This window comes from Gorilla gorilla, chromosome 9 (genome assembly GCF_029281585.2).
Source record: "Gorilla gorilla gorilla isolate KB3781 chromosome 9, NHGRI_mGorGor1-v2.1_pri, whole genome shotgun sequence".
Lineage (NCBI taxonomy): Eukaryota > Metazoa > Chordata > Mammalia > Primates > Hominidae > Gorilla > Gorilla gorilla.
In genome coordinates this window covers 46735363-46755309 of record NC_073233.2, presented here as the reverse complement: position 1 = coordinate 46755309, position 19947 = coordinate 46735363, and the positions used below count along the sequence as shown (strand labels likewise).

The 19947-nt window shown below is 35.3% G+C and overlaps 1 protein-coding gene across 6 annotated transcripts in view; it reads left to right on the top strand.

Moving 5' to 3' along the window:
* Positions 1-19947, top strand: part of LRRC4C (leucine rich repeat containing 4C) — a 1603893-nt gene that overhangs the window by 1334126 nt on the left and 249820 nt on the right. The window contains exon 1 of one of the 6 annotated variants that reach the window (XM_055356591.2): positions 19342-19437. The exons of the other annotated variants lie outside the window; for them this stretch is intronic. The gene's annotated coding sequence lies outside the window, so the exon portion shown is untranslated. Of the gene's footprint in view, positions 1-19341; positions 19438-19947 lie in introns of those variants that run through there. 6 annotated transcript variants of the gene reach the window in all.

The following is a 19947-nucleotide window of genomic DNA, read 5'->3' as shown; positions in this document are numbered from 1 at the left end:
AGAATGGCGTGAACCCGGGAGGCGGAGCTTGCAGTGAGCCGAGATTGCACCACTGCACTCCAGCCTGGGCGACAGAGCGGGACTCTCTCAAAAAAAAAAAAAAAAAACCGCTGGCTGATAAACATTTTGTCCATATGATTGTTTATTTGAAGTCCTCTTTTATTACTCCCTAGAATCATAGCTTAAGAGTCAGGAATTGATTATTTACACAATGAATAATTCATAATAATGTATATTTACAACCAGTGATACCTTCAGCCAGCGTCCCAATGACCAAAAGCCAAATTTCTGAAGAGCAACTAGATTCAGTTTTATGCTTGGCCAATGATATAGTGGTAGCACCAAGAGAGAGCCATCAACAGGATAGAGGTGGCTTTGTTACAGCAAATGAGGAGAGAGTCACGTTCTCCGGTTCTGAGACAACTTACCCCATATACAGCATATTTCTGTGAACTCCAGATAATCAGTTGTTGCTTGTGAAGACTGACAGTTGCTTACTTTCAATATTTGCTTTTATGAAATACTTGTTAGGACATAAAATTGTCCAGCCAATTTTCAACACCAGAGACAGTATGTATTTGATAATTATAAGAAATGTTGAAGGTTGATGGCAGATTTTAACATGCAATATTTTCTTGTACTTATTTTAAATATACTAATGTCACCTGGGCTACAGTTGTTCTAGGGCAGAATTATAGAATAGAAATTAAAGGCAGATCCAGTTGGTCAATGGCAAACTTAATGGGTTGTATTTGCCAAATCAGTTATCTACCTCAGATTGACTCCACCATTGCATTCTACTCCCTTATTACCTAGGCTTTTTTTTTTTTTTTTTCATTTTAAAGTCAATTTCAACTACTCTAGCACATCACTAAATGGTTAATACTTTTCCCAACAAAGACTAATTCTTTGTCTAGGTCGAATTAATCCATTCATTCAGGCTTGTGGATGTTTGTTATTTTCCATAAGATTAAATGTATATTGCACAATCATCCATAGTCATAAGATTCTTGGACAATGCTTGAGTGGTTGTTAGGGAAACAATGTGAATATCCAGTCTGCTGTAATATTGAGCTAAGTGCACACACATGCACACACAGAGACTCATATGCACGGAATAGCTGTCAACAAGTTTGTTAAATATGTGTCAGGTAGAAGATCATTTTTCTTTTTAAGGATATTACTAATTATATGTGTGTGAACACATATTTCATTTACATTAAATTCATAGCATGCTTTCTGTTCACAGCAATAATATTTTATGCTTTAATGGTGTTGTTCACCATAGAACCCAATGATTTCAAGAATTTTACATGAAGTGAATACCAGATATTATTATTAAGTATATTTACACTGGTGATAATCTCAGCAGATAACCTTACACAGTAAAAGAGGAAGGGTAGCGGATACTTTACATGTGTTATCTCATTGAATCTCACCAACAAGCAACATCCCTGTGATACAGATGTTATTATCTCAGTTATACATAAGAATACTGAATCACAGAAATGAAACAACCTGGGTGTGCACACATAAGTATGAATTATACCCAAGTATTAAGAACTAAGTACACAAGAATTGACATTTATGCCCAATCCTTTCTCTGACTTAAATCTTTAACCACTATATTATATAGCTTAGGATTCCAGTTTCCCAGCTTAATTTTCCAGATTTTCCCCAGGCACAATTTAAACAGAGAAATGACCTAACCGTAAAGTTCTGAAAACCAGTTCAAGAACAAAGGATTCTTTGGAAGATTTAAAACATAAACCACCACAAAAACCTTGCCTGATTACAGTCTAGATTAAGATCCTCAGATGATCATTCTCTCCATCTAGAATGCCTGTTTCACTTGTTTTCCTTAAAACTCCCTACTCCCTCAGGTTTAATTGAAGCATAGCCTCCTCCGTGAAATATTTTTCGATTTCCCACAAAAAAGGGTTTTTTTTCCTTTATGTAAATCTTGTATCTTGAACATGGTTTCACTGAAATATACATGCTCTCACAATTACTGTCTTAATAGTTCATAAACTCTGTGAGACGTCTGAGAGGCCATTTATTAATCTGCATTGCATAGTAGTTCCAAAACTTCAGTTCACATCAAAGTCATCCACAGGACTCACTAAAACACAGGTTGCTCAGCTCTGCCCCCAGAGATTCTGAGTTCATTGGTCTGGGATGGGGCCCATGAATTTGTATTTCCAACAAATTCCCAGGTGATGTTGATACTGCAGGCCCACAACCACAATTTGAGAACAACGCGTATATCAACTGACACATAAAAATGTGTTAAATAAACATTTTACTCTACACTGAACTTTATTCTTCAGAACAAGTTGTTGTAATTAATTGTTTACAGTATGAAGACTGATAAACTAATAACCATCAGATATAGCACTGATTCCCACAAACAGAAAGAAGAGGATATCAGAAAATATTATGAAAATACACCTCAGGTTTTTTCTTCTCCAATATTCCTAACCAGTTATTTAGAACTAACCAGAGGAAGTAGAAAAGACTTTCAGCTTTGAAAGATAAAAGTAATTTCAGCTTTCTGTCTCTTCTGAATTTAGTCTTTAGGTTCTTTGATGCATTTACCAAAAATGCAAAAACTAATTTCAGTTTGAATGATTTGGGTGAAGGTAGATATCATACAATAGAAATAGACTTGGATTTTAAGCTTTTTATAGAAATAATTGGGTTTAAAACAGCTGCTTTCTGGGCCTAGACGAAGCCTAATTAATCTATGTTCTTCAAAAAATAGTTTTATATATATATATATATATATTTTTTTTTTTTTTTTTTTTTTTTTTTTTTTGAGACGGAGTCTTGCTTTGTCGCCCAGGCTGGAGTGCAGTGGCGCGATCTCGGCTCACTGCAAGCTCCACCTCCCGGGTTCACGCCATTCTCCTGCCTCAGCCTCCCGAGTAGCTGGGACTACAGGCGCCCACTACCACGCCCGGCTAATTTTTTGTATTTTTAGTAGAGACGGGGTTTCACCGTGTTAGCCAGGATGGTCTCGATCTCCTGACCTCGTGATCCGCCTGCCTCGGCCTCCCAAAGTGCTGGGATTACAGGCGTGAGCCACCGCGCCCGGCCAGTTTTATATTTTATATTATAATTAAATTGGTATGTTTTATTTAAATTGATAAAATGACCGAGTAAATACTGCTTAGACCCAGTAAGATGTTGCCCTTCTCAAACTTTGTGTTAGGATCTCCTACTGACCTCCAACTTCCATATACACCTCCAAACATCTTTAAGTTACTCTGCTCTTTATAACTTTATCTCCTCTTCTTTCAAAATCAGTTTTTAAAGAAGATTATGACATTGGTCATTTTTACTTTAATATGACTTTAAGTCATACTTCCTCCCTTGGTATTTGTTTGAAGATTAATTATCCATCTATAATATTTAAATAAATCAATGGCTTTGGTACCTGCCAAATATCTGTCAGTAAAGCAATGGAAAACACAGACACATACATGCTCACACATATATTTTACTTCTAACTCCATATATGTATGAATCTCAGCTTTAAATCAGTCTTTTCTTGAATTCCACTAAACTAAGTATAGCAGAGGATCTATAAACAGTTATAGCATAAGCATAGTTTTGTGTCTTCTGTTCACTTGTGTGTGCTTTCACAATAAAGAAATGTGATCAGAGTCATTAACTCCAACTTGGAAGGGACGTTTCAGTTATGTAAGGCAAACCTGACATCTAGTAAGATGTAGGACAACACAGTCACTGAACAATACATATCATGATGCATTCACTACTCCACAAAGCAATCCAATCTGCGGTCAATAATTCTAGAAATATTTCTTTCAATATTTTAAAGTTTACCCATCCATTATAGTTCTTTCTCATAGAAATACACTTACCATCTACACCCCAAACACTATCTTTTGTAAGAGTCAGTATTAATAAAATACTTTTAACATTACCCAACATGGATCTAATATGCCTACAAAGCAATAAGTCATAATTTAATTGTTCATGGAAATGAGAATTCTTGATCAGGTACTTCAATTATGATTATGATAATTTTCTGTGATTATTCCTGAAGGCTTCCCATGATGAACTGCTTGCCAGAAAAATCAAGCACTCAAGTTAATCAAGTGAAATAAGTTAATCCATTAAACACCAAAAGAAGATTCAAAGATAAATTTCTTCATCTGTCTTGCATCAATTCATTTCTTGGTGTATGATCTGAATTTATGTAATTTATGGTGGAATGTCTAGCTTTAAAGTTTGATGTCCTAGAAAGTGAATTTAGAGTATAATGCTCAAGAACCTAACAGACCCAGATTAGCAAAAATTTCATCTTTGCTATTTACTGAGTTTATTATATGTCATAAGAAGTCTAAACAACTCCATCAGATTTTCATAAATTTGCATTACAGCAGAGTTTCTCAACCACAGTAGTATTGACATTTTGTACTGGGTGATTCCTTCTTTTTATAATCTATCTTCTGCACTTTAAGAGGTTTAGAATTATCACTGGCCTCTACCACTGTATGCCAGTAGCACTCCCTCAATTTTATCAACTAAAAATATTTCTAGATAATGACAAAGTCATTTGAAAGGTGTAATTGTCCCTAGTTGAGAACTATGCTATTAAACAATTTGTTGTTCTTTTGTTTTCTTTCCTCTCAAAAAACTTCTGTATTATTTTATAATTTCTCCATTCTCCTCAAGAACCTTTATCAGAATTTTGCTTAGAAGAAAAAATAGTAATATTCCAGTCTGTAGGCTACCTCAATGCAGAAAATGATAGAAAGGTAGATTCAAATCACAAGAATAAGAACTAAGAATTTAAAAATAATCAAAGTTAGTATTCCTCATTTTCCACCTTCCCCAAAATGTAACAAAATTTGATCTCAGAGTATAACTTAAGAGAAACATTACATATGTGACACGTAAAGAAATGTACACCAACACTGAAACATAGGCAAGTAACCCACACATGCGTGGGGAAAATATTGTTGATGACAAATTAATCAACAGCTCAGAAAGTGCTAATAATCATTTTCTTCATAAGGATGTACACTATATAGTATATGCCATTGTCATCACCATTATCAAATAATGAGCTGCATCTTTTTTCTACTATATGATTGGAGAAATATCAGACAAGAGTGATAAAACCACTAATGGATAATCATTGTGTGTCATGAGACTCTACTAAGAATTTTCAATTAAATGCAGCATTACTGGCCTCAAAGATAATCAACCCGAGCCCCAAAGCCATTAGTTGAGTAGCCTCTTTTATTTCTCATTCTTGTGTCTTCTCATTAGCTTCTCTCATGCTGTGCTATTTATGAAGTATTAAACACATGGTGAAGATTTTCAAATGTTATTTTGGAAATAAGATCTATTAATGAATATAACTTAAGTATATCCAGTGGTTACAGGTACTTTTTTAAGGAAAAAATCATAAGCAAAGCAACATGATATATGAGTTGGAAGCCCTGACCTTGCTCAATATTTGTATGTATATGTTCTGTTCCTCAGGAAGTGTAATTTTGTCCTCTGACTCCTTCCTTAGCTATAAGTTTTTATTGCAGGCTAGTCTAAGGATAGGGACCACTATGTAGGTAGTAGACACATTTAACTCCCCCACTCCAGATACACATACACACACACACACACATAAGCACACACATTGATATGCTTACACTGTCCCTGGTTTTGTCTCTGGGTGCTAAGGAACACTTGCAAATTCCTCTGCTCACTTCAAAGTTGGTAACTTCATCAAGTTCATATATGCCAAACACTGGGCTACAGCATCTGGCTGTGAAGCTGTTTAATCTCTCTGGGAGTTTATCGGTCTAAATCCATGACTAACAGTCATATAAAAAATATGGCAAAACCAGATGTCTTTAAACTCCTGTAGTTCTTTGAAGCTGGAGTACATTTCTCTCTGGTTTCTCAAGTTTTCTCACACTCCAACAAAATTCTAACAGATGTCGTCTCTGCTCTGTTCAACTCTTTTCTGTGTTTCTATATAAAAGCATCAGGGAATCAGATCTATAAGATATGCTCTCTGCTTCTTGACCTGTAAAACTTTAGAAGTTATGTGCTTGAGGTTGTTAACTATAGCTCCATTTCAATCTTGGAAGGTCTGACAAGAGGGGTTATCATGAGTGGATATTGTATTATTTTAATATTGGTGTTTTGAATATCTTAATCTTTGACTCTACAGATAAAACATTTTTGTGAACATGGATATGAAAAGCTAAAACGATAAAACTTACTCATATTATATTTCTTCTTATATTACTAATAATTCCTTGATTAATATTTCTGTTTCATGCACAAGAGTATTAGTTGGGAACGGTACCAGGTTTACTTAGCAATCTTCCAGGACCATTCTAAAAACATCAAATAAATTATATGATTGAAGTTCAAATGACATTTTAAGATAATTACTTGTATTATCCCAAATTTTAAAGTTAACTCAGGCACCTAGAGATTAAGTGACTTGATAAATATTCATGGCTGGAAGTGAAAGCTGGGGTTTGAAACCGGGTTTCCTGGTTGTAGAGATTTAGCATGTAACTCTCGTGGTAGCCTGCCTGTCTACTCCCAATCGTTGGTCAATTCAATGAGAACAGGAAGTGAATCTGTGTCTACGTTTATATGTTGGTTAATCTATATGTATTTTCATGCAAGTGAGAGATAAAAATTATTCGAGAAACTTTACATAATCATTGTGCGGTCATCATACAATATTTTGTCTTAAATATTCAAATATCCCTAGAACCTGCTGAACAGTTCAAGGCTCACCTTTTCGTGTCCACCTAGCTCTAGCCTGGTGGTACGCCACAAAATGTCAGACCTTGGCAAAAGCGGTTGCATTTTACTAATAGTAAATCTGTGCTTCCTAAACTTAAAAACTAAGTTATTAAGCTCATTTTTTGTCTGTATTTATGGCATCCAAGTTCTGTCCAGGAGCAGGGATGGCGCGTTGATTTGTACTTTGTCATCATTCCTCTCCAGCTGTTAAAGAGAAGATTCATTTTCCATCTTGGTTAGATCTCAAAAATACCAAAGACTTTACCTTTTTGGAATATGCTACCTCTATTTCAATTATAGAGGCCACTTCAGTGTAATTACCGCTGTTGAGGAAAGGATATTGGAAATCTGTTTGCCAGTTATTTTTCCTCTTCCCAGATGATATGTTGGTGATAAAACAAAAAGTGTGTTACAGTGGCTGACTACAGAGCCTTAAAGTTAATATTTAATAACTCCATCAGCTATATGGCTTAGAAACCAATGTGTTACTTGATTTTATCATGAGAAAATTTTGTTCCACTGGATGATATCTTAGGAATCTCAAGGCATCCATAAGGATACAACTTATAATTTTTCAAAAATTAACATAAAATAAATGTAAAGAGTTTAAACATAGTTGCTTGCCAGCTATGTGACTTTGGATCTTTCACACTACCTCCTTGTACTTCAGGTTTTCTCACTTGTAAAATGAAGATATTGAAGAAGTGGTCCCAAAGTATTTGGGGTTTTATTTTTTCCCCTTCATTAAAATTCGTAGGATGTTGAAATTCATTGCCTGATGATAAATGAGGCACTTACAGAGGTAAATATAGTATCCTGATTAATAACACAGTAGCATTTTGTACAAGATGAAGAGGAATGTTTGAATTAGTGCATTTCCTCCTTTTTGATTCTCCTAATTTCTGCTGTGCTTGCTGGATATGAAATGAACTCCTAAGAAAAGACGTATGAAATCTAAAAGTAGAATACTATGAGAATGTGAAAAAATCTGATAAGAATTCTTAAACTTTCCCCAAATCTTTGTTTTGTTTTCTTTTTGCTAACACTGTCTCTGTTCACCTGGTACATGTTAAGTATTCAATAGACAATAGATATTAACATTTTTATTATAGGAGAATATCAAACTCAATAAGAAATTATAAATACCATTAAATAACAACGTGAGCACATGAACTATAACTATTTTTCATGCATCTCTGTATCTTCAGAGTCTAATGCAGTATCTGATACAGATTAGGGAATTAATAAATGCATACAGAATGAATAAATAAGACTAATTCTACCCAGGAGGATCAGGGAAGGTAAAATAATATCAAGCACAAGCATCACCACTATGAACACAACAACAAACATCAATTTAGCAACTTTTCTTTTCCAGGCTACATGCTAAGCATTTTTAATTCATTCTTACAAAATGGTTATATGATTTTCATTTCCCCCAGTAATTAATGAGAATGATCCTTGTTCCTCCCATTTGACAAAGCTTGTTGTTGTTAAACTTTTTAATCTTAATAGTCTTGTTAAGGGATAATGATATATACTTGTGGTTTCACTTAAATTTTCGTGAAGGCTAATTATTTGAGCATCTTTGATAAGTGTGTTAGTCCATTTTGCATTGTCATAAAGAAATATCTGAGGTTGGATATTTTATTTTAATGAAAGGTTTAATTGGCTCATGGTTCTGTAGGCTGTACAAATATGTCTCCAGAGTCTGCTTGGCTTCTGGTGAGGATTGGGGGAGCTTTATCTTGTGGCAGAAGGCAAAACAGAAGCAGGTGTGTCACATTGTGAGAGAGGAAGTAAGAGAAACAGGAGTAGGAGCCAAGCTCCTTTGAGTAATCAGCTCTCGCATGACCTAACTGAGCGAGAACTCACTGATCACCAAGGGGATGGTGCTAGGCCATTCATGAGTGAGCCGCCACCATGATCCAATCACCATCCCCACCAGGCCCTACTTCCAACATTGGGAGTTACATTGCAATATGAAATTTTGGCAGGGGACAAACATCCAAACTATATCAATTCATTTATTGGTTATTTGGACTTTTTTTCATTTAGAAAGTGTATATTAAATTTATTGTTCATTTCCTATTGAGTTGTTTATTAATTTGGGGAAAAAATTTTGTATTCTACATATTATTTCCTTGTTGATTATATGTATTGCAAATGTCTTCTCTCATTTTACCACTTGATTTTTACTCACTTTATGATTTTTTTATAAACAGAACTTTGTAATTTTAATTATCACATTTATCTAATTTTATGTTGTGGTCAATGTTTCTTGTACCTGTTGGATAAGATATCATTCACTACCCCAAGGTCAAGAAGACACCTTCCTATATTACCTTACAAATGCTTTATTATTTTGTCTTTGAAATGTAGTCCTCTCTCTCTGCATAAAATTGCTTCAAGTGTAGGGTGTGAGGTAGAGATTGCTATTTGACTTTATAATTAGGAAACCTAATTGTCTTTGCTTCCTTTATTAAAGAATATTTTCTTTTATTAAAAATGTCAGAAATATGCATGGGAAGAACTAGCTCACCATTACCAGACATAGTAATTCTCCATTTTCAAATAATAATTGTACACCAACTCTAACAACCATGATTGGTTAGGTTATTCAACTTGCTGTAATTAAAAAAAAATCCCAAATTATCTGGCTTAAAACTAATCTGTTGTGGATCAGCAGGGAGTCTCTGCTAAAATTGAGCATATGCTCTAACCAGTCATATCAGGGCAAGATATTCAATTCCACCATGTGGCCAGAAGGTCAGCAATGTTTGGAGACTAGGCCTAATGACAAAGTATGCTTTTCTGATCACCAAACATTCAGTTCACTGTCCTTCCTGATAACAACATATATTCTCTCTCTCCCCAGGGAAGACAACCCAAAATTCCTATCCAGGCATAGCATCATGTAGAACGTCCAGGATGACTGGGGTGTTAGCTGAATGAGTCTCCCCCTCCCCACCAAATATGCCTCTGCCCTAATTTCTGGGAGCTGTGAACAAGTTATGTTACATGGCAAAAGAGAATTCGCTGATGTATTAAGATTGCAAACCTTAAAATAAAGAGATTATCCTGGATTATCTGAATAGGTTCAACCTAGTCTTAATCTTAGAGGCTTTTAAAAGCAAGGAACTGTCTCCGGCTATCAGCAGAAGTTTAACAATCTAGAGAAGGTTTGTGTACTTCTCTGCTACATGCCCATTATCTGGCAGAGATTTTTGAAATCCCATCAAATGATTACAAGGTCCCCAAGTGTCCTTTGACTAGGCACCTATATTGCTGTCTGGTTGGGACCCTTGATGCTGCCGTCCAGAGAGTTCTTCCTTCACCATTATCCTCCATGGCCATGTCAGAAATGGACATTGAATAATTTAACTTCTTTGGGGAATGAGCATTACTTCAGCCTATTTCCTACTAGTTGGGTTTTACAGATTGTTTAATGTCTCAGTCACAGATATTTTTACTTAGTCCAGGCTGGTAGTTTCCTGAACAGCAAAACTGTCTTAGAAGTCTATGTAATCCCCTGTTTATTTCATCTCATGAACCACAAGCCACAATCATAGTTCTTTCAATATATACGTTTACATTTACAGACATGATTCTAAAATACACTGCTGTACGTTTTTTCATCCCATAGCTGCCCCCACCCTATCTACCTACATACCTAATTGTTTAATTCTATGAACCTGTCAGGCATAAATGAAAAACAAATATTCTCCCAGGTCGTGTTGTCCAGTTGGGAGCCTCAATCTACAATGCATCTTTGTTCTGACCCATTTGTGCCTCAATATTCTCATAGCATTTTGGATATATTCTATCCTAGCACTTATTATATTCTTACATTTCTCTATGAATCTCTCTGAAGCCATCAAACCATAGGCTTTGTCTGATTTATCTTACGTATTCATCTTTTAGCACATTACCTGGCCATTAGTTGTTGGCTCAATAAGAGTTAATTAAACCCACGATTGTATCTGAAAGGGTTAAAATGCTCAACAGCCTTTAAACTCAGCAAGTCTTAGTTATAAAAATAAAAGAGCCCACCATGGTCTATAACCATTTACACTCTGATTAGAAATTTAGGCATTTGTGAAGTTGTAGTAAAGTAATTAAACATTAATATGTTGTCACTTGGGCCAAAGCTGCAAAGTCCATGCCTATGGGACTGAAGGAAATATTGTCTTCCCAATAGAATTGTCAAAATGTACAAATTGTAGTGTCCAAACCTTCCACATTTGCAGAGGAGACATGTCAAAAGCATATATTATACCCAGCTGGAAAAACTTGAATAGAAGTAAACTGCAATTTGTAATGTTGTGAAATTGCTTGTATTTTTTTTAATGACACAAGTTCAGATATACTTGTCTATGACATTTTTAAATTAGAAAGTGAACAGTATAAAAACTAAGAATCTTATGTTTCAGAGTTTTGGGGAAACGTTCCTATAAAGTGAGTGTTTTTTAATTTTTTAAGTAATGTCTTTGTGATCTAGCAAACAGCACTTCTTATGCAAAAGTGAGTGTCTCTAAGTCCGAGGGTTGTATTTAGACAAGATTTTTTTTAAAAAAATCAATGTACAGTGGCTATTAAATATGACTCATTTCACGTTAAAACTTTACAAATGATTTGCTGAAGTGAGCTTACAAAAGATCCATTTAAAGAGGTGAGCCTATAAAAATCCTGCATAACTGCAGTGAATTTAAAATAAATTTTTATTTTATTTCATTTTTGGGTGTTTTGGGAATATTTTATTTTATTTTGGAAACAATTTTTCATCTCATGGAAAATAAACTCTTGATGAGCAGTACATGGCTTCGTTGCTCTCTTTTAAATTCCATGCTAAGATGATTTTACTAAAATGTTTTACTAAAACATTTGCCAGCTTTGTTTTACCTCTTGTTGCAGAATGTGGGCTGAAAGAAGCCCTCTCAATCTGTTACTTTGATTTTGTGCTCCTAAGTATGTGAATCACAGCTTGGTGACCCTGGGTCTTGATAGGTTGGATTTGCGGGCCTTGCTATTCTTAGTGCATACAATGAAGGTTGTTTAAAATATGTATTAAGTAAAGAAATTTTTGTTGTTGCTGTTGTTGCTATGTTACTTTATTTACTCCTCCCCCTTGTGAATCTAACTTCTGATGGTTGAATTAACTATAAAACTTGCTCAAAATAACATCTTCCCTGATCATTAATCCTAGTGAGGATGAAAAGAACCTCCTGTACCATATGCAGCAGTCGTTTCAGCGAGTGTTTTAGATGTTGCGGTTGGTGTTTAGGTCTCTGCCTTGGGCATTAGGTTGGCATTTTGCGTGCTGTGTGTCAAGTCCCAGCTGGCTGGCATTAGTGAAAGGCTGAGAACCCTACTGGCTGGCTCTCAGCTCCATCTTCACAGGTGTTGAATTCAGTGGGTCCCTCAGGCCTAGATATAACCCAGCAAACCAATAAAATCCCCACATCCGTACTCAGATAAAGGAATTCTAAAGGGAATCACTTTCATAACATCCTCTTGCAGATGTAAGTATTCTTTGGACTTAAAAAGTGCCATTTTATTTTAAAATAATTTTTTCTTCTTCTCTCTACCAAAAAAAATGGAAATAACCTGATCGATATAGAGTACTCATAAAACATTTGGTACATCTTCCACTTTTTTCTTTCTCTATTTGCTATCTATATCTCCTTTAAACTAAAATTTTAGAAACGTTGTTTAGGTATTTGCTTCCTGTACCTAACCATTCTAATATCTATTTTAAAACTATTAGATTTTAAGTGTTTTTACCACACACAAAAAATGACATGTCAGGTACCACATGTATTAATTAGCTCAATCTAGTCATCCCACAATGTATACATGTTTCAAAACAACATATTGTACACAATAAATATATACAATTATGTTTGCCAATTAGAAAACTAATTACTTTCTTTAAAAAACTACAGAATGGCTGGGTGTGTTGGCTTATGCCTGTAATCCCAGCACTTTGGGAGGCCGAGGCGGCAGATCACCTGAGGTCAGGAGTTCGAGACCAGCCTGACCAAGATGAAGAAACCCCGTCTCCACTAAAAATACAAAATTAGCCGGGCATGGTGGTGCATGCCTGTAATCCCAGCTACTCGGGAGGCTGAGAAATGCTTGAACCCGGGAGGCAGAGGTTGCGGTGATTCCGAGATCGCGCCATTGCACTCCAGCCTGGGCAACAAGAGTGAAACTCCATCTCAAAACAAACAAACAACAACAACAACAACCAAAAAGCTGCAGAATAAAATGGGATCATAAGAGGACAAGAAACGTTGAGACATTGCTCCCTGATAGGTGAAGAGAAATGCCAGCAATTTCATAGCAGGAGACAGAGCTGATTCCAACCCCTATCTCGTGTAATTCTCATTTGGAGTCAACTGCTTCTCTCCTTGGTGAGTCTAGTGTCCTCTCTGTGACTCTGTCCACTGTACACCTAGATCCACACTTGGTACCTGACAGGTTATCAATAGATAAACACTGAGTGAAAGTAGTAAATAACAACACTGCTGTCCTTACCTTATTATGTATTAACCATTACCTTGTTATCTCATTAACCATTTTATGAGCCTCATTTATTTGCTAAGACAGTGTAGATACTTAATTTACAACATGGAATTAATCTTACAACATCCCTGGAGGTAGGCTTTAATATCACATTATTGAAGATTAGATCATTGTGGCTCAGAGTGGTTTAAAGACTTACCCAAGGTGACACAATTTTTACATGATAGAACACATTTGAAATCTGGTCTGTTTGTCTGCAAAGCCCAGGGGACGGGTAACATTCACATCAGCACTACTAAAGGTGGACTTATCTTTGTATGGCAAAACACCATCTTACAGAAAGGTCTTATTTGCACAAAATAGAAATCCACTTAGGCTAGCTTATTGAAGAAACCACCAAGGAAAATAACCAGGAAATGCTTTATAAGAATGCACAATTATATTCTAAAGCCCGAGTGTAGACATGCAATCATGTCCCCAATTAAAGCTGAAGTCAGGAACTGGAAGCCCTTAGGAATTGAGCTGTTTGTCATATAAAACGTACTGTCTAGTGGGAATAAAGACATTGGTTGAATAAACACTTGTAAAAATGTTCCCATACTAAGTTTATTATGGTTAACTTTATTATGGAAGGTTCATGGTACTATGAGAAAATTTTGATTCAGGCTCCCACGGAAGAGCTCATGTACTCTGATCCGAACACTGAAGAGTCATTACCTAAGATTAAGAAGGAAGAACATCTAAAGCCAATGTCCTCTTACCTTTCAAGACTCCACTGAAGTTAGTATATCGAAAAGATCTTTAACCTTCCCAAAGTATATTGTATCACCCCCAATAGTCTCTCATAGCCTATATTTTTCTTTCATTTCTCTTTAGTATGATTTAAAATTATTTATTTACATGTGCTGATTTTAAAGATATATATATTTATCCCACTTTATAATCAATACAAATGTTTGAGTCACCTTTACCAATGTCCCTGCCTTAAGCCAATCTGCTATGACAACAAAAAACAGTCTGATGAATAAAAATATAGCTGCCAAGACGGTCAGTGACATGCAGTGACAGGGGGTGTAGTTCAATCAATATCTGGAATTTTGGATCTTTGTTGATGTCTTACTGTGTAGACGGGACATTTACTAAAGACTGGAACATATATAAATATGCAAAACTCTGCCTTTAGAAAGCTTATAGCCTCATATGAGGGATCAGATAATAACCAAATACATTTGTAACTTGCATAATAAGCTAGAAGATAACTGCTGTGGAGAAAAGGAAAGCAGAGAAGGAAAACAATAACATGAAATTTTTAATAAAAAATATCAGGAAGGCCTCTTGACAATATGACATTTCACAAAAGTGTTGAAGAAGGACATAAGATATATGGATAACTAAGTTCTCCAAAAAAGCAGGTCCATGACTTGGAAGACACCCGAAGAATTCTATATACAATATGTTGGTTTCTACCTTCCCTTTTCATGATTCCCCTTCTAGCTAATGTCACTTTTCTTTTCTTAATCCAGATTGTCAGTGTGGCCTCCATGCATTGCATTGTGAAAAAAATAAGACAGAAAAAAGTGATGACAGTTTTTCAAGAAATACTAGTGCAGCATCAAAATGTTGTACATTATGCAATTCAGTGGTGGGACCTTTTTCTTGTGTAATCTGTAAGTGGATTAACAACTGGAAATGTTTCCATCAAATGCATCAGACAAGATGAGAAAATGAGTGTATTTGAACTGGGATGCATCTGTGTTGTTCTATATCAGTAGAAAGAAACAGCCTATGGAGCTCTAAATGTGGTACTAGTTAACTCATGTTCTTTCATGCATGTATCCATTCATCAATTAAACAAGAAATTAAATTAATGTCTACAATGGGCTTGGCTGTGTGCTAAGCACTGGAAACACAATGGCAAACAAGATAGACATGGTAGCAATGAAAAGTGAGATAAAATATATAAAGAGGATGCAGGTATTAAATAAATATTTATCAAGTTCACATCTGTGCCTTCATTCCCAAAGCAGATTAGAATCTTCTGAAAGGAGTTGCATTTCTCTATGTCTCAGAAACAGATGTAGTATAGTTATTAGAGTGAGTACTAACTCAACTCAAATTGCCATGTGGAATGATACAACTAACACTGATGTTAAAACCCAGTTAGTCTTCCTATCTTCCACCATCATATTCATAGCTAACAAAACTGAGAAGTGTAAGGAGACTTGCATAAGGTCAGATACCTTGTTAGCTGCAGTATTTGCACTTTAAATGAAAACCTCTGGGTGCTGTTTCTGTCACCTCGTATCATTGTGTCTGTCTTCCTTTACCTTCTCCTCATGAAAATGCCTTACTCAAAAATGTGTGTTATGTGCATAAATGCCATATATGTGTTTGTATATACAGCATTTAAATTTATCTCAGTTTATGAGAATACACATAAATTGCCATATATGAGCTATATATACACGTATGTTATATATACATGCATATATAATTCATGTAAGGCTTTTCTATTTATATGCATAATATGTGTAAATATTATTCTTTTAAGATTTTCTTTGAAATCTCACCATCTCCCTGATATACAGCCTCACAGTATTCCCAGTACAATATTCAACCCACAAATTCTATTCTGAACCTCAACTTCTTTATAAAGCTATTCTTGAAATGCTGGCTGGCAATATATCTCTCCAGAAACTTAAGCCTGTCTTAAATGCTTCAAGGATCACCAAGTCTGGTACCTTGTACATAATAAGCCATTGGTAATTAATTCTGAGTTAAATATGAATACAGTTTATTATCCAAATACACCATAAATTCCTCAAGGTAGAAAGCATATGTTATACTGGTTTATTTTCTCCACTGTTTCTGGTACAGCCGTGAGTGCATAAACACATACAGCAGTTTATAACTGGAAATGACCTTAGGAAAAATCTAACTTTGTCTCCTCATTTTACAAAAACAAAACACAGTTTTAAAAATAAAATCAGGCTTTTTCTAAGTAATAGAGATAGTTGGTTATGTTGAGATTAAATCCCTGCTTTCATAACATTCTGTATACCACACTGAATCTCTCAATTTATATTCAATAAATATTTGTTGAACTGAACTGAATTTTGTAGTGTGTGCATGACAGTATATGTAATATGTATTCTCATATACCAATTAAAAATATATCAATAGTATGTATTGGCTTGCAAAGTCAGATATAATAAGTAAAATGGAGATAGGTCTATCCCTCATACAACCCACTTGGGGACTTTAAATAGAATAAATATTTGAGAAAAATCAAAGTGACAATGAAGTTAATTGTTCTCACTATGTCAAGGTTGGCATTTTTGTTCTGCATCCTGAATATCTGACAATCATCAGCTTGAGTCACCACTCATGACATTTACTTCTTGCAACATACTATCGTTTAAAAAAAAATGTTTAGCCCTCACTTCTTCTTTGGTTAACACATCCTTCTACTTAAAAATCTCCTCTCAGGCCTCCCCAAAGTTGCCTTCAGTTTTCCCTTAGAACTCATGTGACATGAGTTTGCCAAGAAGAGACAGGTAGGATGATGTATCACAGGGTAAAAAAACCCGCAGAACTTCATAAAGGCCAACACCTTTCTTTTACATATGAGTAATGGAGGCACAGAATGAAGAAGCAACTTCTCTAAGGTTACATAGTTAGGAGGAGAATTGGCAAAAGTATTCAGGCCCCTGACTTCATATTTTTAATGTACCCTCCTATCAAGAGATGAAACCAGAAAAAAAAGTAAGATGATTACATTCTAGTTGAAATCTTCTACATTTTTAAATCATATTTTAATTTTAAATCGTATATATGATACATCACAATGCTTTAAAAGAGCCAATTAAATCTTATGGAATGTTTCTAAAAATATTTTAAGTTTCCCCATATCTTTGCCATTCCCTATATATTTCTCTTTTTTTTCTTTTCTTTGTGGATCCAGTTTTCTACTGGTAAAATTTTCCTTCTGTCTGAAGTGGTTTCCTTTTTCTTGTGGTGATTATGATAGTAATGAATACTATTAAGAATTTTATTTCCAAAAATGCCATTATTTTACCTTCATTATGGAGAGATATTTTTGCTAAATATAGGATTCTAGGTTAACAGGTTTTTTTTACATACATGTATTTTTTAATCAGTGTTTTAAAGATATTGCTCCATTTTCTTCTGACTTGCCTTTTTCCCAATAAGAAGTCTGTCTTTTTTATCTTTTGTTCCTCTGTAGGAGTGGGTCTATTTTGGCTGTTTATAAGATGTATTACCATTTTTATGCAATATAATTATGATGGGCTTTTTGTTATTATCATCATATTTCTCTGGGTTTATTGAGCTTCTTCAGTCAGAAGGCTTACAAACCTTGTTAAATTTTGAAAATCTTTGGTCATTGTTTTTAACAAACATTCTTTTCTGACAATTCTGAGACATCCTTACATATATATGAGATGCTTTAAGCCATCTCATTGCTAATTTGTATTCTGTTTGCTTGCTTTTTTAGTCTTTTTAATGTGAATTTCGTTCTAGGTAGTTTCTATGTATTCAAGTTCCATTTGCTTCTGCAGCATCTAATCTGGTTTTAATTCTATCCATTATATCTTTCATCTGAGACAACATATTAACTACCTTTAAAAGGTTAATTTGGGTCATTTTTTTATCTTCTGCATCTTTTAACATGTTTATGCTTTTCATTGGCTTTCTTGAAGATAAGGAGTATATTTGTAATAGTGGTTTAACACATTTACCTATTTTTTTTTTGGTCTAGGTCAGCTCAACGTCTGTTTCATTGACTGATTTTTTTGTTTGTTTTAGATTTCTTCAGTTTCTTTGCATACCTGATAATTTTCTTGTTGTTGTTGTTGTGTTTGGACACCAGAAATTATGAATTTAATGCTGGTGGTTGCTGTATTTTTTTCTGTTGTTTATTTCAACATTCTGGTCTTTGTTTGGGTATATAGTTAAGTTACATAGTGCTATTTTATTTTCTTGAAGCTTTCTTTAAAGTTTTGTTTAGTGGGTACAGAATATCCATTAGTCTTGTAAACCTAAGAAAAAGACATCAGAGAAAAATATGTACGAATATGATGTTTCTTCTGGTGTAAGCAAAAAATATTATAATCAGACAAGCACAGCAATGGCAAGTCATAGGTGCATGCGATTAGAGAAGTGTAAAGAGAAGCTTTTATTGATAAAACAGCAAGTCCATGTATGCTGCTTAGAAACAGTGTTCATTGGTTCCAGAGGTTCAAAGCCAGAAGTGGCATCAGTTCATTGGTGGAGATGCCATTACCAGGCAAGTGTTCTTTGAGAGCATATCATCTGATTTGCTATGGTCCTTAGAGTGTCTAGTGATAAACCTTGTCTCAGAAATACATGCAAAAGGTGGAAGCTGAGAAAAGCATGAGATGCATCAGACATATGAGAGGATTTCTTGTGAGGTTATCTTTTAAAGTCCTTGAAACAGTTTTTTTTTTTACTTTTATTTTACATTCTGGGTTCATGTGCAGATTTGTTACACAGATAAACGTGAGTCATGGGGATTTGCTTGTGCAGATTATTTCATCACCCACAGGTATTAAGCCTAGTACCCATTATTTATTTTCCCTGATCCTCTCCCTCCTCCCAGCCTTCACCCTCCAATAGGCGCCAGTGTGTGTTGTTCCCCTCTATGTGTTCATATAATGTGTTCTCATCATTTAGCTGCCACCTGTGAGAACCTGCAGTATTTGGATTTTTGTTCTTGCGTTAGTTTGCTAAGGATAATGGCCTCCAGTTCCATTCGTGTCCCTGCAAAGGACATGGTCTCATTCTTTTTTATGGCTGCATAGTATTCTATGGTGTATATGTACCACATTTTCTTTATCCAGTCCATCCTTGATGGGCATTTAGGTCGATTTCATGTCTTTGCTACTGTAAATACTGCTGCAATGAACATATGCATGCATGTGTCCTTATAAGAGAACAATTTATATTCCTTTAGGTATATACCCAGTAATGAGATTCCTCAGTGGAATGGTACTTCTTTCTTTGAGGCATCACTACACTGTCTTCCACAATGGCTGAACTAATTTACACCCTCACCAACAACGTGTAAGTGTTCCCTTTTCTTTACAACCTTGACAGCATCTGTTATTTTTTGGCTTTTTAATAATAGCCATTCTGACTGGTGTGAGATGGTATCTCATGGTGATTTTGAGTTGAATTTCTCTAATGATCAGTGATGTTGAGCATTTTCATGTACTTGTTGGCTTCATGTGTGTCTGCTTTTGAGAAGTGTCTGTTCATGTCCTTTTCTCATGATTTATTGATTGATTGGTTAATTGATTGAGACTGAGTCTCGCTCTGTTGCCCAGGCTGGAGTGCAATGGTGGGATCTCAGCTCACTACAACCTCCACCTCCTAGGTTCAAGCAATTCTGCCTCCTCAGCCTCCCAAGTAGCTGGAACTACAGTTGTGCCCCACCACACCTCGCTAATTTTTGTATTTTCAGTAGAGACAGGGTTTTGTCATGTTGGCCAGACTGGTCTTGAACTCCTGACCTCAGGTGTTCCACCTGCCTTGGCCTCCCAAAGTGCTGGGATTACAGATGTGAGCCACTGC